Below are 21,943 nucleotides of genomic sequence, written 5' to 3' on the forward strand. Positions count from 1 at the left end.
GGGCCCTCCTCCGAGCACTTCACATTCGGTAACTTGTTTAATCCCCTGACAGCCGTATCTCTAGGACAGACATGGCATCGTCCTCGTTTATTCAGGGGGGGAGTTAGGGAAAACTGTCACGGTCACATAGCTGATGGTAGAGCTGGGATTTGAACCCAGAAAGTCAGGTTCTTGGGTTCATGCCCCCGAATACCTTACTCACTTATGTTTTATTGACTTCTGTATCTCTTGGACCTCACACAGTGCCCTGTACCAAATCGTAGCCGAACAAGTATTTGTTGAATAAACAGATGGTCTTGCAAGGGAGCCAAGGGAGGATGGTTGGCCTTCTTCGTATTTACCCATCATCCATCCATCATCTAGCCACCCACCCATCCATGCATCTCTCCATCGTCCACGTATGGGTTCATCCATCCGCCCGCCCACCCACCCACCCACTCCCCCATCCATCGTCTGCCCATCCATCCATAATCCATCCATTCATCCATCCCACACATAGTGACAGACTACCTCTGGTGTGATGGAAACTGTGCCACATGTTCAGGACAACAAAACTAAATAAACACATCCCTGTGTTCAAGAAACTCACAGTCCCTTGGGGAGATATAAGGAGTAAGCTTACAGTACCGTTGTTTTAGTGCTATGATCAACGTACCAGGCCCTTCCTTCCATCTACACAGGACTTTACAGTTCACAAAGCACCGCCTTGGGCAGCATGACATCTGATTTTCACAGTGGCCCCGCAAGGTAACGAGCATCACCCCATTTTATAGCTGTGGACGGTGAGGTTCCAAAAGAATAAGCAAGTGCCCTGGCTGTCCTGGGTCTGTAATAGACACGTCCGTCACGACGACCCCACATAGACAGCTCTTTCTAAAAGCGACTGCTCTGTCCCAGTCCCTACATGACCATGTAGGGCCATGTGCTTCCCCCCCGACCCCACGGCCAATCACAGCCGACTGGACCGGGACTGGCACCCAACCCGAGGCAGCCGATGGCAGGGCTCTATCCAACAGCCTCCATCTGTTAGTTACCTGAATCAGATCCCCTGTTCGAAATACGAGCAGGGACGTTTGGCAAGAATTGTCTAGGCGGTAGGAAACGCGGTGTCGAAGAGAGTCAGTTTCATGGCCAGCACAGAGTAGGAACCCCAAGGTGGGGACTCTTGAGTGTCACCTAGGGCCCAGAATTCATTCCGTTCTGATCTCCGTCAAGCCCGGCCCAATTACTGTGTGAGGGTCACCGCGAACTGCCACTTCCTGTCTGACCCCTTGCGGATCCTGTCAATGAACCCTGTTGACTCCTTTATCGAATCAATCAGCTGGTTCCTAAGCAGAGGCACCTCTCTCCCTGACACGGTGCCCCAGGAGTCACACGGGAAGCTCCTGTTATCCCAGACCTCTGGGAGCCCAGCCACCTTTCACAGCGGAAGAAGTGGTGGCAAAATGAGTAGCTAGAAATGTCACGGGGATTGGGGGGAGAGCTATCATTCATGCATTCGTTCGTTCGTTCATTCTCCTATTTGCTCAACAGCCTAGTACTAAGGGCTTACTCTGTGCCGGACCCAGGACAGAGGAAAGGCAATTCAGAGAATCTGCCAAGGGCTCAGACCCCCAGCAGCTTCGGCCCCTGCTGCCGGTCACTCGCTGGAGGCTGAGGCCAGCGCGGTGGCAGGGCAGGGCGGGGCGGCTTGGTACCCCGCCTGGCTGGAAGGGAGCAAGGACCTGGCAAGGTTCCGCACCGGCCGCCCAGGGGCTGGTGAACAGCAGGGCGGGACCCAAATCTGAAGCCGCGGGTCCACCAACTCCAGCCCCTGCACTTGTCTGGGGACAGCCCGAGCATTTAAAAGCTCATCAAATCATTACCGATGCTCAAGTGTTTAATACTCAGCCGTCATCCCTTGGCAGGCACCCCCATTAACTGGCGTGCCCATGGAAACCTGTGGCTTTGAAGTCGATGGACCTTTTAAGTTTTACCATTTAAGCTAATAGGAAGGGGCCGACATCTGTTTGTACTTCTACATCTCTACAACAGAGCAGGCATTACCTAACAGTAGCTATGGCTACCTAGAGGCACCAGCTTTGTTTGGGGGCTATAATTATCCCGGTGACAGCCTTCCAGTGGCCGGGGCAAGGAAGCTGGAGGTGCACGAAATAGGAAAACCAGGCCGCCTTTGCGGGCACAAGCCTCCTAGAGCCTTACACTCGCGTGTCATACACGGACACGCACACCCACACGCGCGCACACACCGAGGTGGGTTAGTTCGATCCCTCCACGCTGGACCCACCCCCATCCTCTTTCCTGTCCTCTCATGTCACAGAAGCCTTTGGATGCAAAACTCCCGAGACGTGTAGGATCATTCTCAAGTCTTCAACTTCTAGAGTCTGGAGATCCCAGAGGGAAACTATGGGGCGCCAAAGTCTTCGGGTTTGGCCGCTCTGGAAATTTGGGCTTGAGAGGTCCAGGGTCATAGAAAGGCAGAGATAGACAAGTGTAGATGCGTATAGGGCCATCGTGTCTGGAGGCTAACAGAAGACTTCGACAGCATCTTGTCCAAGTTCCCACTAAAGGCGGGGAATTCTCCCAGCGGATCATCCTCTAGCATCTGTTTGAATACTCCTAGGAGCAGCGAGCTCCTTACCTAAGACTTGCAAGAGTCTCCTTTATGATGAACCAAAATATGCCTTCTTGTCACGCTCGCTCCCTTGGGCACACTCTGCTGACTCTTTGGGGATAGAGAGGACCAGTAGAGTCTACGGAGAGGAGAGGGAGGCTGCATGCTCACTGAAGACTTTTCTTGTCCCTACTTGGACAAGGACTTGACCCGAGCACCGCCCCCCACCCCTCAACACACACACACACACACACACACACACACACACACACGGTAAGCCAGGAGCCAGTCTGGTGGAAAAAGACTGGTTTTGCGATCTTCAAGTCGGCAACTCCTGCCGAGCACATACACAAAGAGAATTCTCTAGCAAGGGGCTTCCAGCATCCTGCCCCTCCCCCCCCCCCCCCCAGGCTTGAGTCCCCAGGTGGCTGTGCAAAGAGCGGCTCTCTTCCAGGACCTGGGAGTTTGCCAGCCCTTGGGCAGCTAACAACTCCCCGAGCGAATCTGGGGGATTCCACTTTAAGACTTCATCGAGGGGGTGACTTTGGCCCCAAAGAGCCAGGGGTCCCTTCAACCTTGACCACCTCCCTTTCTCCTCCTAGGAGCCTCCCCTTTGGAAGCCAGCCTGGCCAGTGCCTCCCGCCCGCCCAGCCTAGTTTGCTGCTTCCTGCCAGAGTCTGCGGTCCTGGTCCAGCGCCAGGCCCGACTCAGAGCAGACTCGACGGGGCGGCGGGACCCCCAAGCTTGCCCCAGACCCCACTCCGCCCAGCCTCCTGGCAGCCATAGAACTGACCACGTCTTCCCTTCTCCCCAGCTGTCCTCCAGGAGCCTGCAGCCAAGCGGCGGGCTGGGGGTGGGGAGAGGTGTCTTATAGCAGCTGGGGAGAGGCACAGGGAACTAAAAATACAGTTGACACGGCAAGGCTCCTCCTCTCCCCGGAGGCCCAGAGGGGCTTTATTGGAAGAGGGCTGGCAGGGACACAAGGATCCCCAAATCCCAATAACAGGTGTGGCCTGAGGACACCAGCCGTCCTTCCCCACCTCTCCGCTACTCAACCTCGGAGGAGGCGTGGCGTGGCTCCACCTTCCACCTGTCACCGGGTGCCGTGCGGCGGGGCCCCGCCGCCTCCGCAGACCCTCGCCCTTCCTTCGCGGCCCATCTCGAAGAAACAGCGCCCCCTGCAGGAATCCTCCCCCAACTCCCACCCTCCCTCGCAGGTGCGCCTTCTTTCCCGCCTCGGGGCTCCAGCTCGGGTGCAGCCTTCTCTCTCTCCGCTTTGGGGTGCAGCCCCCCATTTCTACCCCGCGAGCTTCCTCGGGAGCAGACGTACCAAAACAACAGACGCTCGCACCGCACTTCCTGCGCTCCAGGGGCACCGCCCCTCCCAGCGGCCATAAACCCCACCTCCCACGCGAGGAGGTGGAGGCACAGAGAGGTTGTAAGGAGCCACCAAAGTCACACAGCTAGGAGATGCCAAGCACGAAGTTCGAAGCCGGGTAGTCCGGTTTCGGGGTTGGTGCTTCCCAGCTGGAACTGGTCCAACTTGTGGATCGTTCTTCTTCCCCCTCTCACCTTTCTGACAGCACACCTGGCAGAGAGCTGGGTCAGTAAGGTCTTTGAATGTTTGTATTATTGAACGGAGTCCATCCAGGGTCATTTGGCTTCCCGGAGGTTAAGGCAAAGGCAGTCGGAAGGGTGACCGCCGGGTGGTCCTGCTGCCATCTAGTGGCAGCGAGGAGAAAAGCCTCCGCCTCTGGCTCTGCCCCTTCTACTGGGTCCCTGCGTTCGCCCCCCCCCCCCCCCCCGCCCCCATCCACCCTCCCCGCCAGCCAGGACGGGGTCTTTTCCCATCTCTATATTCGTGGCACCGACCAGGGACGGCTCTCCAAATTATTAAAAGGGGAATAAAGCGTGGTTTTTGCTCTCAACGGACTCCGGGTTGAGTGGAGGAAATCCCTGGGGGGATTTGGACCACACCAGAGACCCAAGCAAAGGGCTTTGGGAGGGTGGGAAGGCAGCCCGGGGTCTACACGGAGAGGATCTGCGGGCAGAGGCCACAAGGGGACTGGACCTTAAAGTATGAGGGAGCGTGCTGTGGGGGCCCCAAAGCAGAGGTAACAAACTGTGTGCGCAAAACCCCAAGGGGTGCAGGGGATGCATGGGGAAAGGGGTGCAGGGAGGTGAGCCCACCTGGGAAGGCCCTTCTGCCTCAGAACCAGGACTGAAGACTTAGAATTGATTGTTGAAGTCCACAGACACGTGCTCACAGGGTGCCCGGCTCTGTGCTGGGTTCCAGAGAGACCAAGGTGAATGCCACATGGGGGTGACGGGAGGGACGGATGTGTAAACAAATGATGATAAGGGCAGTAACGTAACAGGGATGGGTAAAACACAAGGAATCAGACAGCTGGGTGCGATGCCTGGCCCCAGCACGTATCACTTTTGTGATCCAGGGAAGATATCATAACTTTCCAGGTTTTTTTTTTAATGTTTATTTATTATTTTTTGGGAGGGGGTGAGTAGAGGAAGAGAGGGAGACACAGAATCCAACCAGGCTCCTGGCTCTGAGCTGTCAGCACAGAGGCCGATGTGGGGCTCGAACCCACAGACCGCGAGATCATGACCTGAGCCGAAGTCTGACACTCCGATTGAGCCACCCAGGCGTTCCCAGGGTTAGTTTTTGTTTTTCTTAATCTGTAAAATGGGAACTTTGAAAGTAGTTACCTATCTCAAATGTCTTCATGAGAATGAAAATGGGGAGTATATGTACAAGACTCAGCATGGTGCCTGGTATGCAGTAAGTGCTCAATAATTGTTCAGTGTGATATAAGGAACGTAGAAACCATTAAGGAGGAAATGATTAATCGTACCAAAGTACACGTAACAGTGAAGGTGATGCCTGAGTAGTAATTTGGAGGATTTTTTTAAAAACTTTTTTGTTAATGTTTATTTATTTTTGAGAGAGAGACAGAGACAGAATGCGAGTGGGTTAGGGGTAGAGAGAGAGGGAGACACAGAATCAGAAGCAGGCTCCAGGCTCTGAGCTGTCAGCACAGAGCCCGGCGCGGGGCTCGAACTCACGAACCGAAGTCGGACGCTCAACCGACTGGACCACCCAGGCGCCCCGGAATTTGGAGGATTATTAAGGGTTTGCTGGCAGCAGAGTGAGGAAAAGATATTCTAAGCACAAGGACCAAAACATTCGAGGACATGGCAGTTGGTGGGTTTGGACCAGGTTTGCTTGTGGGTGACAGAAATTCCAAAATAACATGGCTTCAACAAGAGAAGATTCATTTCTCTTTCATAGGGAAGTCCAGGAGTAGTGGTTCAGGGCTGGTAAGGCACAGACCCAGGCACAGCCTACTTTAGCGCTCTGCCGTATTACACACATGGCCTCCGCCTCCTAATCCGAGGTGGTTGCTTGAGCTCCAGCCATCACGTCACCATTCCAACCAGCAGGAAGGCAAAAAGGGTGAACACAGTTGTGCCCCCCGACCTTTTGGGACACTTTCTGAGGCTGTAATGAATACTTCCTCTCGTTGTGCATTACACGACCACACCTTTCTACAAGGGAGGTCGGGAAACGTAGAGTTTATTTCTCTACGGCCGTATGCCCGGACACAAATTGGGAGTTCTACCACTTAGGAGGAAAGGGAGAACGCAAATGGGGTGCACACTAGACATTTCCACCACAGGGTTCGTAAAGAGCATGATCTGTGCAGGCAAATAGAAGTACTTTGGTGTTTCTGTGGTGGGAAAAGAGAGCGAGGGAGGAAGGAATGGAAGATTCGACCAGAAAAGTAAACAGTGGCCAACCACGGGTGGCCTTGGGAGCCACAGGGGCTAAGATTTCTCCCCAGCGGCGAGCCTCTGGAGGGTTTTGAGCAGGGGAGGGCCAGTGGCTTTATGCTGCCCTAGAAGCACCACACTAGTTACAGATGGGAATAAGGGCATGGAGGGGACAGGTCCGGAGACGCGTCCCCCCAGCCTTGTATTCTGAAATGATGTTCACACGTGCGGCAACGCTGAAAGAATTTTCCAGTGCACGCTGTATACCCATCACCTATGTTCCACCACGGCCGTTTGACTAAACTAGTTTGACCACATACCTATCCGTCAGTCTTCCTTACGGTTTGTGGCATTTCAAAGCAGGCTGCAAACGTCTACCCGTCCCTCCCCCGTGAATCCTTGGGCAGGCAGGTCATTCGTGAGCGTTCAAGAGATGTTTGCCTTCTTTTCTTCTGCTGTAAAATGTACGTCCAACGAAGTGCACGTGCCCGGAGCATTCGAGTCCAGATACCTGTGTCGGGCGACCCCCTACCAGAATACAGAGAATCAGCATCACCCCAGAGAGTTCCCGCCGGCCCCTTCCCGGCTCCGCCCCACCCCCACCACCTCCCAGAGACAGCTACTGTTCCCTGTTTGGGTTTTCTTTCAGGCACCGGAGGTCTGTGGGAGGGGCTCCGAGCTGAGGGCTGAGGGACGGGGAGGAGAGGGGACAGAGGGAGGCTGAGGGAGGTCCGTGAGTGGTGGAGCCCTGGGCCGGCAGCGCGGAGTCCGTGTCTGGCTGAGTGACCGGGCAGGTGGTGGCGCCCTTTACTAAGGCGGGCGGGGCACCCAGGAGGACAGGGGAGAGAACAAGTCTCTCTTGGGACGGCAGCACCTGCAGCGTCTGGGTGACATGTGTCTAGCGGGCGTAAGGATACACATGCGTCCCCGAGGCTGGACTGTCCTCTGGTGGGTGACGCTGGGGAAGTGGTGGCCGTGTTTCTCCAGCTTCTGTACCCTCCCCGGCCAAGCCCCACTGCCCACAAGGCTCCTGCCATCGGGAAAGGCAGAGAGCCCCTCCTCCACTGTCCGGAAGGCAGTGTGGACAGGGCACGGGTGTGGTCACATCTGGCTGGCAGAACAGGAGAGGAGCCTTCCCTTCCGAGGGAGAGCCCCTGGGCTGTGTCCCTTCCTCCCCTCTCCTTCCCTCCTCTCTCCCTAGCATCCTGCAGCCACACCGCCCAGCCTTTTCCTAAAACCTCCTCCCTTCCCTCTAAAAACAACCAGAGCCCAAGTCCTAGCTACCAGGACTCCTCCAGGGAAGAGGGCACCAGCCCTGCTGGGAGGGGACAGAGGAAGCAAAGACATGGACCCACACCCAGACCGCAGTTGGGTTTTCTCTGGTTTATCCACAATCGAACCCAACTAAGAGACGCAATGAGTAATTTCTCTCTCAAAAGCCCACTTAGTCTGCTGGAGATATTCCCATTCTTCCCACTAGCATGACTGAGCTTTTCCTTGAGAATTAATTCCCTGACCTTATTCTGCTAAAAGAGAGGCCTTGCCACCCCCCACCCCCCACCCCCATCCGGAGTCACCGCACGTGCTGAATCTACCTGGCGACTTGGAGAAGCTCCCGTTTACCCCATCAGACACAGAGCACGAGTGAGTTGTCAACGTAGAGGAAGCAGCAGAAATGGCCCCAGAGAGGGTGCCGAGGGAAGAAGAGAAGGACCCAGGGGAACACCCGAGCCTTTAAGGATTGGGGAGAGAAAGAGGAGGGGAGAAGGAAATTTCCGAGGACAGGGGGGAGCCCTGGGAAATTCTGAGCAGCGGTGGGAGGCAGGGGGAGGCGGGCGGGGTCAAGTGTGCACGTGGAGGATGGACGAGAGGGGAGCCACGCGGTGGGAGATGAATAGGAAGGACTTCTTACATACTAGGCCTGGGTGAGGCTTGCAGCACAAACGAGGGCACATTAGTGTATTCGTTAGAGCGCTAGCTGCTGTAACGAACAGCCCCCGACCTCAGCGGCTTATTGGTTTTAATCGTGGCTTCTTGGTTTTAGTTGTCCTTCACCTCCGTGAAGATGGGGCGAGGGCTCTGCTCCACACAGCGATTCAGGGCCCCGGGCTCTGTCCCCAAGGACTCTGAAGGCCTCTGCTCCCTCTGTATCCAGCAGGCAAGCCAGACGAAAGAGAGGGGGAGAGTGAGAGGTTTGGGGGCCACGCCTGACACTGATGCTCATGGTTTCTGGCCACGCGGCCGTGCCGACTTCCACGGAGGCTGGGGGTGAGACGTCCCCATCTGCCCAGAGAAAGTGAGACAGGCTTGGTGAACACACAGCACTGTGCTGCCACCGTCCCCCCGTGAGAGTAAAAGGTTTTGTAATCTAGGGGAAAAATGAGAAAGAGGGGCTAGGAATAGAACATTCCTGGGGAGCTTGGGTGGCTCAGTCAGTTAAGCAGCTGACTTCAGCTCAGGTCAGGATCTTGAAGTTCATGAGTTCGAGCCCCGCGTCGGGCTCTGTGCGGACAGTTCAGAGCTGGAGCCTGCTTCGGATTCTGTGTCTCCTTCTCTCTCTGCCCTTCCCCTGCTTGTGCTCTCTCTCAAAAACAAATATATGTCAAAAATTTAAAAAGGAAGAAAACATTCCTATAACTAATGTCTTAATCTCCCCAGAGCCCATAGTAAGTGTGCAATATCTGTCCTCCAGGTGAGTGTGGTCACACTGATAAACTACTTGGGAGGCAAGGAGGGGGTAGGGGAAGGGGGCTGGGGAGGGATAGCCACTCAGTCTGTGGTGACTGTAGAAGGGCATCCGCCAGAAAAGGGCATTTGAGCGGGGGCTCGAAAGATGGTCCAGAGAGTTAGGGAAGCAGGAACGTACTGGAATGCTCAGGAAACCCCGAGAAGACTAGTTGACAGGGCTAGAAGTTCTGTGAAGGGAACTGGTCGTGGATGAGGTTGGAATGAGGGCTTGGAACAGATGGGGAATGACCTTGAACTTTAAGAATTTTGGCAGCTCTGAGGAGTGGCTGTGGCTGGCTGTGGCCTGGGCTGGGGGTGGGGGGGCAGGCGGGGGAGGGAGGGAGCCATCTTGGATGAATCAGCAGGTCAGTTAAAATTAGGTGTGGTGGCCCAGCCCGGAGACACCCGGAGGCCAACAGTCGCGCTGGTTCATGTGGCAGCCAGGGTTTATTTCTCCACGGAATCCTCGACCTTCCTACTTTGGACTTGGGGGCCCGGGGGGAGGCGCTTGGAGTTGGAGCTGGGCTCTGGCCTGTCTTGTGACCCCTGCTCTGGGCTGTTGGGTCGGTAACTCCGGGTCTCTGACCTTGGCAGCAGGAAGTCATGGGGCAGTTAGACCCGACTCCCGACTCCCCGGTCAGACTCTAAGACCACCTCGGTCTGCAGAGGTCTCCCTCCCTATTCACCTTGCTAACCCCTCCTTGTGGGGAGCCTTCCACAGCTGGCCAGGTTACAGACGCTCTTACCTTACCTATGTGGCAATATTCGTGTTTGTAAACTGGATAATGGTTGTGAAATTTTTATTTTATTTTATTTTTTTTAATTTATTTTTGAGAGAGAGAGTGAGAGAGCAGGGGAGGGACAAAGAGAGAGGGAGAGATGGAATCCCAAGTAGACTCCTCGCTATCAGCACAGAGCCCGATGCGGGGCTCAAACCCACGAACCGTGAGAACGCGACCTGAGCCAAAACCAAGAGTCAGAGACTTAACCCACTGAGCCACCCAGGCGCCCCTGGTTGTGAAATTTTTAGATCGTGTATTATTTGGCAGGCCGTATCCAAAGGCCCATCTCCCTTCTCCCATACACCCAGGAGCCACCTTCAAGAGGAGCAGGTGTGGTGGTGCTTTGGGGCAGGGGTGGGGATGGGGTAGGGTAGAGAACCTGAGATACTGAGCACTTATCAGGAAAGACTGAGATCCCATCTAAGGGATCTTAGTTGGCATCCCTTAGATGAGTTGGGACTCATCTAAGTTGCCCCCAGCTCCCCCCCACACACACATAGCAATAAGAAGTGCTTATAAGCAAAAGACAAAGGTAGTTCAGATATCAAGGGGTGGATTCTTTTTTTTTTTTTTTAATTTTTTAAAATGTTTGTTGGGGCGCCTGGGTGGCGCAGTCGGTTAAGCGTCCGACTTCAGCCAGGTCACGATCTCGCGGTCCGTGAGTTCGAGCCCCGCGTCGGGCTCTGGGCTGATGGCTCAGAGCCTGGAGCCTGTTTCTGATTCTGTGTCTCCCTCTCTCTCTGCCCCTCCCCCGTTCATGCTCTGTCTCTCTCTGTCCCAAAAAAATAAAAAACATTGAAAAAAAAATTAAAAAAAAAAATAAAAAAAATAAAATGTTTGTTTATGTTTGAGAGAGAGAGAGACAGACTGTGAGTGGGGCAGGGGCAGAGGGAGAGGGAGACACAGAATCTGCAACAGGCTCCAGGCCCTGAGCTGTCAGCACAGAGCCAGACGCAGGGTCCAAACCCACAAACTGTGAGATCATGACCTGAGCCAAAGTCAGACGCTTAACTGACTGAGACTCCCAGGTGCCCCGGGGTAGATTCTGGAGCCAGACTACTGGGTTTGAACTCTGGCTTCGCTATTTGCTAGCTGTGTGACTTCAAGCAGGTTACCTAACCTCTCTGTGCCTTAGTTTCTTCCTCTGCCAACCAAATGGCAATCATAAAGGTACCTGCCTTCTAGGATGCGGTGAAATCTAAACTAGGTAAAAAAACCTAGAGTAAGCACTCAATACACTGTGGGCTACTGGACTCAATTATAGCGAATAGAGAAACAATGCTTTTAAAGAGATCTCCTTTTAATGGTTAGAATTTTGACCCTGTTATGTCATTAGTGAATAATGTCCCTCTTCCCGGTGGACCGTGAAGCCCATGAGAGCCCGTGCCATATCTGTCTTGTATTTCCATTGTCTGGTACAGGCCCAAGTTCATGCTGACAACAGCTATATTACCCCCTCTCACACAGCACATAAGGATCCTCATGACCCTTTTAAGCGGGAAGTTATTGATAAATATTTGTTGAAGAAGGGAATTCCTACCACTCAGGGCCGGGGAGGTGATGGATGGCAAAATGCTTTGTAAACTGCAAAGTGCACAACTCGTGAGGATAGAAACTCTTACGACTTCTTCCCTGAAGGCCTAGGGTCTCATTCTACTTATGGCTTAGAACTTTCCCTGTGTTCTAGAACTTTCTAGAACTTTCCCTCCACTTGCCCCTCTGTCAAAATGTACCTGTCCTGAGTACTATTTTCCCTCATGACTTGTCTCAGTGGCCACTAGCGGAATTCCATCACCCGCCACCAGGGACTTTATTTTCGCAAAGGCCAGTACAAGCTGGCCCAAAAGACTCTTTCCTCCCATTCTACCCCGGACTGGCCTCCGCGACATTCCTCTGTCAGGTCTTGTGGCTTCGTCTGCCCACATCCATCCCCTGCTGTGCAGAGTCCATCCTTCTCAAATGGCACTTCCTCCAGGAAGGCCTCCCTGCAGAGCCCCCACCACATCACAGATCAACAGGCCAGTGTCACACCCAGCCAGAGAGCACATTCCCCCTTCCTCCACCTATTTGTTCGATTCGGGCCCTCACCATGCTGGATGAGGTCCACCCACGTCAGGGAGGGCAATCTGCTTTAGCTAGTCTATGAGTTCAAATGCTCATCTCATCTGGAAATACCCTCACAGATGTACCCCCAAGATAATAATATGTAACCAAATTCTGGGTACCCTGTGGCCCTGTCAGCTGATACATAAAATGAACCATCACACCTACCACATGGTTCTAGGTGGTGGAAACTAGAAAAATAAAAAGAAAAGTTAAAAAAAAAAAGTTGGGGCGCCTGGGTGGCTCAGTCAGTTGAGTGTCCAACTCTTTTGGCTCAGGTCATGATCCTAGGGCCTTGGGACTGAGCCCCACATTGGGCTCTGTGCTTAGTGCAGAACCTGCTTAAGATTTTCTCTCTCTCTCTCTCTCTCTCTCTGCCCCTCCCCAAGTTAAGAGCTCAAATGTTCTCTCTCTCTCTCAAAAAAAAAAAAAATTTTTTTAAAGGCAAAAAAAAGACAAAAGGCCTACCTTTGTTGGAGCTCACATGATAGTGGGGAAAGGTATAAGTAGAAAGACAATAAATAAAGAAAATAATATAAATAGCACATTAAATGATGATAAACGCTATGGAGAAAAATAAAGCAATAAAACAGAAAAGTCATAGCGTTGAGTGGGGGATACATTTAAAATTTTATTTTTAAAATTAACTTAAACTTATTTGATAAAGAGCTAAAGAGGTGAGGGAGAGACTTTGGAAATATCTGGAGGACAAAATATACCAACAGAGGGCAGGAACCGCAAGTGCAAAGGCCCTGAGGTGGGTGTGTGTTTGATTTATTCAAAGCATGGTAAGAGTGACCTCAGCCAAATATTCCGGTTCGTGCGCAGAGTACTTTGAGTTGGATTTCTGTCACCTGCAATACAAAGATTTCTACGTATACAGCTTCCCTGATCCCCTCCAAGTAACAAACGCTTGCTGTCCTGGCTCCTCCCGCCGGCGATCCGTCCCTCTTCCCACACTTACTATCAGTGCTCTTGGCCTCACACAGCTGCCTTTATTCGAATTTGTGTACTCTTCGGAAATACTATCAAACAAACACTTACCGTTTGCCAGACGGTGTATGTCACATCCTGGTGTGAAGATTAACGCCTTTTTAAGGATGCGGTCAGGAAAGTCCAGAGAGGATAAGTCGTTTTTCCTAGCGCCACACTCCCAGGAAAAGAAGGCCCTGGGCTAGGCCTTGCCATCAGCACCCCTTGCTCTGACCTGGGCATACTGGCTACCATGGCCAACCATGACCCCTGAGACCTTAGCAGTCCACAGCCCCTAATAAGGATGCTGCCCTATGGCCCTTCATCCCAGGTCCCCACCCCAACGGGGAGCTTTGAGTCCCCTGGAGGTGGCCCTGCCAGGGCCGACATCCCACCCGCCCTCCGCTACCCCCAGGCCGGGAGCCCCACCGGTCTGGGCAGCCTAGATTCTGTTCCATCACGCTGGAGCTTGACATGCAGTAATTTGGTGTGGCTTTTGACTTCTCAACTCATCTGTGAGTTTCTCAGGGTGGGAGCCAAGTTTCCGTCTCTTATCTCCCTCTCCTAACTCCCCGGGGGACTTCCTGGCCGGATCAGTACTCTCAGAGAGGGCCCGTTGGATTCCTGGGCCCCCGTAACAATGACCACAACACGGTGGCTTCGAACAACAGAAACGGGCTCTCCCAGAGTTCCGGAGGTCACGGGTCTGAAGTCAAGGTCTCAGCAGGCTGGCTGCCTCCAGAGGCTCCGAGGGAGAATCTGTCCCCAGCTGCCAGCGGCCTCCACCTTGGTTTGTGGCTGCACCACTCTGATACTGGCCTGTGTCCTCTTGCCACCTTCTCCTCGTGTCTCTGTGTCTTCTCCTTTTCTTTCCTTTTATTATTTTAAAAATTTTTTAATGTTTATGAACTTTTGAGAGATAGAGACAGAGCACAAGCAGGTAAGGGGCAGACAGAGAGGGAGACACAGCATCCGAAGCAGGCTCCAGGCTCCGAGCTGTCAGCACAGAGCCCGACCCGGGGCTCGAACTCACAGATCGTGAGCTCACGACCTGAGCCAAAGTCGGATGCTCAACCGACCGAGCCACCCAGGCACCCCATCTTCTTCTCCTTTCCTTTTCAGGACACTGTGGTTGGGTTTGGGGCCCACCTGAAATCCATCATGATCTCCTCTGGAGATCCTTCACTTCATTACGTTGGCAAAGACCCTATTTCCAAATAAGGTCGCGGTCACAGGTACTGGGGTTAGGACTGGGACTTCTCTTTTCGGGATCACGGTCAACCCACTGCAGAGGGAGAAACGCAGGCCCAGAGGAGACGGGGTTTGCTCGGGATCCCACAGCGCACTGGGGCCGCCAAGAGAGGGCCTGTTCTCCTGACGCTGGGCCGAGCCCTGGCCCCGCCCACATTCTGTCTCGGGGTCCAAAGATGCCCCGGGAAAATCTTCAGTGAAAAACCATCTGGAGACTGTCTGGGCTTTGGGAGAGCCTGCCCTTTCCTGTGCAGAATGGCCCAGACTGCGATCATGGGAGGGAGTTTCCTTTCCTGGTTGGCTCTGTGCCTGGGGCCTGGGCTGGCGGGCAGGCCCTGGGGAAGAGTCCACGTCTGGCCCGCTCACGGGGTCCCGGCCCCCCTCCCCTTCTCTGTGGAGGCCAGGGGCCACCCTGGTCACAATGAGGAGGAGGGCAAGAGGAATGAGTTCCCTCGACCTTGGGGTTGCTTTCTTTTTTTTTTTAATGTTTGTTTATTTTTAAATACTATTTTATTTTATTTTTTTAATGTTTATTTTTGAGAGAGAGAGAGAGAGAGAGAGAGCGTGCGAGCAGGGGAGGGGCAGACAGAGAGGGAGACACAGTATCCAAAGCAGGCTCCGGCTCTGAGCTGAGAAGTCGAACGCTTAACCGAAGTTGGACGCTTAACGGACTGAGCCACCCAGGCGCCCCAATGTTTGTTTATCTTTGAGAGAGAGAGAAAGAGAGAGTACAAGCAAGGGAGGGGCAGAGAGAGAGGGCAGAGGGTCTGAAGCAGGTTGTGTCCTGACGGCAGAGAGCCTGATGCGGGGCTCGAACCCATGAACCTTGAGATCCATCACCTGAGCCGAAGGCGGATGCTTAGCTGACTGAGGCACCCAGGCGCCCTAGGGTCACGTTCTTTCCAGGAGACGACTCTGCTCTCTTTGCAGAGCAAAGAGAATGAATCCCGGGACGCCTGGGTGGCTCAGTCGGTGTGCTCGACTTTGGTTCAGGTCATGATCTCACGGTGTGTGAGTTCCAGCCCCTCGTTGGGCCATCTGCTGTCAGCACAGACCTGCTCGGATCCTCTGTCTCCCTTTCACTCGGCCCCTTCCCCTCTCATCTTCTTTTTCCCCTCTCACAAAAATAAACACTAAAAAACATTTAAGGGGCGCCTGTGTGGCTCAGTCGGTTAAGTGTCCCACTTCAGCTCAGGTCATGATCTCGCGGTCCATGAGTTCGAGCCCCGCTTCGGGCTCTGTGCTGACAGCTCGGAGCCTGGAGCCTGCCTCGGATTCTGTGTCTCCCTCTTTCTCTGCCCCTCCCCTGCTCATGCTCTGTCTCTCTCTCTCTCAAAAATAAACATTAAAAATTTTTTTCTTTAATTAAAAAAAATAATAAAGCGATGAATCCTTCTAAATCCTTGGGCCTTAGGATTCTGGCTTCAGAGCCCACATGGCCTTGCTCAGGCCCAAGTCTCCATTTGCCGAACATGTGGCCCTGGGCAAGTCATAGACTTCTGTTTTCATGCTCTTAGTGGTAAAACAAGGACAACAGGAGACTGACCCTATACAGTTATTAAAAGGCTTAAGTTGGGGCGCCTGGGTGACTCAAGAGTTGGTTAAGTGTCCAACCCTTGATTTCGGCTCAGGACATGATCTCCGGGACATGGGAACTTCCCCCTCTCTCCGGGAAGACCTCTGAGCCCCTTTGCAAATCCACCCACCCCCTAGCCAGCAACCCTTGTGCTCTGCATAGCCCGGGACGAGAAGTGAGTTTGGGTTGTTCTGTGTCAAGCCAAACTCTTGCCTTCTTTCCCAGGCGATTTGAGAATCTAGAACGAGAATCTAGAACCTTAAACACTGAGCGGTGTGGGACGTCCCGGCAGCCCGGGTTAGCCTTCACCAGGCACAGCCGTGGGCCTCACAGAGCTAGCATTTCCTGAGAACCACGTGGGAGATCCAGACCCATGGTCAGGAAGAGTGGGGGGCGGGGTGGGGGGGGAGCACAGTCTTGATGCACAGCAGGGGGGAACAGCTAAATTAAGCCTCCTGCCTCACACCTGGCCAGTCCTTTCCCTCTGGCCCCTCCCAGTCCCACATTTCCTCTGTCACCAGAGCCCATGAGCTCAGATTTGCTCCTCCCAAGGACTGAGTCCAGTCCTTTGCCCCGCCTACCCCAACCTCTCTGGAGTTCTGGCAAATGACATTTTCTTCATCTCACCAGATTGGAGCCACAAGAGCTGTGAGCTGTGGAATTTAGGTTATGTTGGGCCAACGCAGTGCAAGGAGCTAGTGAGGCACCTGGGCAGCTCAGTCCGTTAAGCGTCCGACTCTTGATTTCATGATCTCACGGTTCATGGGTTCGATCCCCACATCGGGCTCTGTGCCGGCAGCATGGAGCCCGCTTGGGATTCTCTCTCCCTCTCTCTCTGCCCCTTCCCCACTCATGCTCTCTCTGTCTCTCTCAAAATAAAGAAATAAACTTAAAAAAAAATAAGGTTCATGGGGCAAGGAGCTAATCGCTTTGAAAGGCAGATAACAAAAGGTGCAGGCCCTGTACTGGGGTCACCTAGTGGCGGGTATAAAAATGGGCCACTCAGCAGACACCGCAGGAGTCTCATCTCTGAGTCTGGGTCCCGGGCAAAAGCACACCCTGTCCTCGACGAGGCCCACCTCATGCGAGAGCCAGGGAGAGACCAACGTACATTTTGTGTGGATGGCCTTCTTGGGTGCAGGGGGAGGGCTGAAAAATCAAATCCAAGGGGTTGGGGAGAGAACATCGTCAAAAATAATTGACGTTTTTCGGTTCCTAGGATCTCAGAATCATGGAATGTTAGATTCCAAGGATCGTAGAATCACAGCCAAGAAAAGGACTGTAGCCCACGCAGTGGGATTTCCTCGTTCTAGAGATGTGGGCAGGGATCTGGAGGTTTCAGGGCCAGCCCGCCACATTTCATGCTCATTCCTGAAGGATGGGATTCCACATATTCCTGTGGGAAACACTCCCCGTGACGTCACAGAGGACCCCTCCCCATACGTCAACCTCCAATCCCCCTGGCCAGCCCAGCCCGCCAGAGCCGACTTGCCCACCCACACAGGGGAAGAGGCATGCCCACAGCCAGTGCACGAAGGGAGCAGACCTGGGTCCCCTGGCCCCCAGCCAGGCTCAGGCGGCCTCTGGATTTTCATCTTTGGCCACAGCAGAACTTCCTGGAGCCACCCCCCAGCAGTTCCTTGGATACGTAAATAAAGCCTCTGGGTAAGATGTCACCACCCCCAGCCAATCAAGAAGTCAGGTTTTAATGCCAGAGGGACCGCCCTTTTCCAAGCAACTTGGCAAGACTGCCCACTGGCTGCCTCTTCGGAAGCCCAAGTCTGGAGAGGTCGGCAGACATCTGAAATGGTTAAGATCTGTTGGAGCAGAACTGGGGGCTCAGCCAGGGCTCTGCAGACCCACAGGATGCCCAGATCCCACCCCCCACCTTGGAAGACCACCTGCTTGGCAAACTGATGCTTTGCAAAATGCTGCCCGGGCGGTCCCTGGTCCAAATCAGCAACAGCTGGCTCATTGGCACCTGACCCGTTTGTAGAGGACAGTCATCGGTTGACTTGTCCAGAAGAACACCCCCTCGGTTTGGGCCTTGTTTCTTCCTCTCTCCAATCTCACGCTTGCAACGAGGACTTCCAGAAACAGCACACTGCTTTTGCTATGGGGGAGGGAACGTGATGTGGGCCGGGGAACAGAGAACTGCATTCCCCTGGCCACAAGGGACCAGTGGGACGTGGGACACAAGGAATCTTCTTACTGGATCTGGAGGGGAAACCCTCTTACATCTACAGTCCCGGGACCAGAAGGACGTGAGTTGGAATAGGCTGGAGGCTCTGGAAAAAACCTTCCTATACTGGGACTGAATGAAGCCAGTACCCCCTAAAGAAACACAGAGCTGAGGGAAAGGAGAGAGAGAGAGAGAGAGAGAGAGAGAGAGAGAGAGAGAGAGAGACCTATGACCATGAGGAGGTCCCTAATCTCAGGACCTGAAGGTGAACCTGAAATCTGTAGATTTCCCTTTGAATTCAGAAGTTAGATCAGTAGCTCTCAAACATTCTGTCTATGACCCATTTCACATTGCAATCCAGAATACACACACACACACACACACACTCAAGTACGTGATGGTATGTACATAATTTTCATGAAACAATACTTACCCCCTGATTATGTGTGATACACTCTGATACTTCCCATTCTATTCCATGTCATTTGCTTTTCCTACCAGCTGAGACCCACTAAATTGATTTCATGACACACTACCGGGTTGTGATCTGCGGTAGAAAAACCACCAAGCTGGATCAATACCCTTCCAATAAATCCATGTTTTGCCAATGCTGGTTCAAGTCGGGTCTGCCACTTGCAACCCCAGAAAATGCTACTTAAATTCACCCTTTGGGATGCCTGGGTGGCTCCGTCAGTTAAGCATGCAACTTCGGCTAGGGACATGATCTCATGGTCATGAGTTCGAGCCCAGCACGGGCTCTCTGCTTTCAGCACAGAGCCTGCTTTTAGCTCTTCTGATCCCCTCTCCCTCTGCCCCTCCCCGTGGATGCGCGATTTCTCTCTCGGTCAAAAATAAACAGTAAAAAAACAAAGAAGTCACCCCTTGCGTGCCCTTGGCCTCGATTCCAGCTCTGCCCACCCCCATGCCTGGCCAGGCAACCACTGGGAGTGCCTTCTGCAACCTTGCTTACATACTCATCCATAGAAGTGCACCGTGGGCTTCTGGGATGTGCTTTAGTGGCAGGGGAGCCGCGACCTAGGCAGACCTCGGTTCTAACCCAAGCCCTAGCACTTAGTGGGATCAGACACCGTGCCCTTGGGTAAGGTGCCCAGACCCATGAGCCTCAGTCTTGGCAGCTGTAAACTGGGCTTGGATTCCCTGCCTCTTAGAAGGACCATGTGGACGGAATGAGTTTGTGTGTGAAACTCTCTGTGATATGGTGATTTCTTTTTTTAAAGTTTATTGCTTTGGAGAGAGAGAGGGCACACACGAGTGGGGGAGGGGCAGAGAGAGAGAGAGAGAGAGGGAGAGAATCCCAAGCTGTCAGCACAGAGCCCCATGCGGGCCTTGAACTCAGGAACTGTGAGACGTGACCTGAGCTGAAATCCAGAGTCGGACGCTTAACCGACTGAGCCGCCCAGGTGCCCCTGTTATATTGTGATTTCTAATAAGAAACCTATTTTTGGTTTTCAACCCCATTCTGGGCATAGAGCTCCTAAAACCCTTGGACTCTCTTAAGTGATCAGAGTGATAAAGGTATCTTTTGTTAATAAGGTGACTTTTGGAATGTCCCTACATCACCTGAAAACGGAGTGGGGGCAGGGGGGAGGGGAGGGCTGCTTGTCAGTGGCACCTGCTGTGTGACTGGGGGGGGAGGGAAAGGGGCTGGAGATTTGAGTTTGATCACCGATGGCCAATGATTTAATGAATTGAGTCACTTAATTAATTAACTGCACAGGGTTCAGCTTCCAGGTGAGTGAACATGTGGAGCAGTGAGGACACTGGCGCCCCTGGAGAGGGTGTGGAAGCCCCGTACCCTTTCCCCAGACCTTGTCTGGTGCCCCCCTTCCATCTGGCTGTTCCTCTGTTAATCCTTTTGTGGTAAACTGGGGATCTAGTCCTGTGAGCCCCTCTGGCCAATTAATTGAGCCCATGGAGGTGGTCTTGGGGACCTCCGGTCTATAGCCACTAGGTCACAAGCACAGATGACAGCCGGGACTTGCAGGGGGCGTGTGAAGGTGGGGGAGGGGCACCCTTGCAGGACGGAGCCCCTAACCTGCGGGATCTGATGCCGTCTCTGGGTAGGCAGTGTCGGAACAGAATGAGGTTGTAGTCAGTCACCCATCTGGTGTCAGAGACTCGTTTGCTGGGGCGGGGGAAACGAGTACCTGGGAGTCAAGGGCGGAATTCTGGGCTCCCGGCACATGACTCGGATGCAATGCTCTACACTTGGCAGTTTCCATCCCTCCAACCCCAAAACCACAAAAATCTTGGTTTTTAATTCAGGGTAGGACAAGGAAGGGGAGTGTGCCCTCAAGAGTCTCTCAAATGTCCCGTGAAAGGTGAGTCGTGTGTGTGTGTGTGTGTGTGTGTGTGTGTGTGTCAATGGTAACAGTGACAAGAGTCCTGGATGAGTCTTCCCATTGTCCAGGTGAACTCACTGGAGCCTCACAGGAACCCCGGAAGTGGGGCTGGAGGATTATGAGGACAAGCAGCACCGACTGGGCTCAGTGTCCCTCACTCCCCTGTGACCGCTGCCTCCCTGCCTCTCTCCCTGGAGCTGCTTGCTGCGCCGGGATGGAACTTTCACTGCTTTTGGCAAACTGTGCTCCCCCGGGGGCAGGCGTGGGAGGAGGGAAGAGATCCCGGAATTCAAGATTTTCAGGGTCGGGGTGTTCCCCAAGGCTCCCTCTCCCCAGTGCTTGACTGTCAGCACCTGAGCAAGGGCTCCCCGAGATGCCTTTCGGGCTGTGAGCACCGGAGCCGTGGTTTGGGATTTTTATAACGGTGGCCCTAGAGCGCCCTGCTCCCAGGGGCCCAGCCGGATTTAGGTGTGCTGACATCCCTACCGACAGCTGCCCTCGGGCCGCAGGAGCCCGTGAGCAGCTTGGCCGTCTTCCATGTGCAATCCCGGCGGCCTCCCCGGCAGCTCTGGGAGGGAAGAGAGAGCACCTGTCCGCAGCTCGGGCCCCACCTAACAAGGGACCACTGAGCCGACAACAGCGAGCTCTGCAGGAGAGCTACACAAAATCTACCGTTTTAGTTACTTCCAAGGGCACAGCTCAGCGGGAGGAAGTACATCCACGTTGTCACGCAGCCGTCACCCCGCCCAACCCAGAGCGCGTTTCGTCTTGCAGCACTGAAGGAAACTGTGTCCCCACTAATCACTACCTCTCTATCCCTCCTTCCCGCAGCCCGACAACCATCATCCTACTTTCTGTCTGTATGAATTTGACTCCTCTAGGGACCTCATATAAGTGGAATCACAGAGTGTCTGTCCTTTCGTGTCGGGCTTATTTCAATGTTTCCAAGGCTCTTCCGTGTTATAAGGTGTGTTAGAGTTTCCTTCCCTTTTTCAAGGTTGAATAATAGTCCGTCCTATACATTGAAAGCCAGCTGAAGGCAAGGGGATAAAGGAATGGGTAAATCAGGAGGAAAGTTGCAAATCCTGGCCATGACCTTGAGCTAATTCTTACAAAGCCCTTGGAACAGTACCTGGTACATAGCAAGTGCTCAGTAAATCCTAGCTAGAATGATTACTGCTATTATTGTTACTAATATTTTTTGAAGCTGGTGATAATATAATAGTAGCATAATTATAGTATGAAAATGAGTTTCGGAAAGAGATCACGACCAAAAATTGTCACTCCCTGCTTGCCGTGTCAGCATGATTTTTCAGGATTTTTTTTCTGTCCCTCTCCTCCTCGTTCCCTTTATTAGCTACTAAGGGTGGTTAAATTCACCACCGAGGCCATAGATTCGAGAATGTCAACAAGGGTTGTGATGGAATGAGAGAAGGCCAGAGACCCTGGCTTCAGAGCCCTGTGGCTCCATTGGGTGGATCCGTGGTTGCAGACGTAGTCCCCGGTGGTGACTTCGGGTGTGACTCCTGGGCAGGAGTGGGGACAGCCAGGGCTTTATCTGGGTCATCGCGTCTCATAAGGAAG

Source organism: Lynx canadensis, chromosome B4 (genome assembly GCF_007474595.2).
Source record: "Lynx canadensis isolate LIC74 chromosome B4, mLynCan4.pri.v2, whole genome shotgun sequence".
In the NCBI taxonomy this organism is placed as follows: Eukaryota; Metazoa; Chordata; class Mammalia; order Carnivora; family Felidae; genus Lynx; species Lynx canadensis.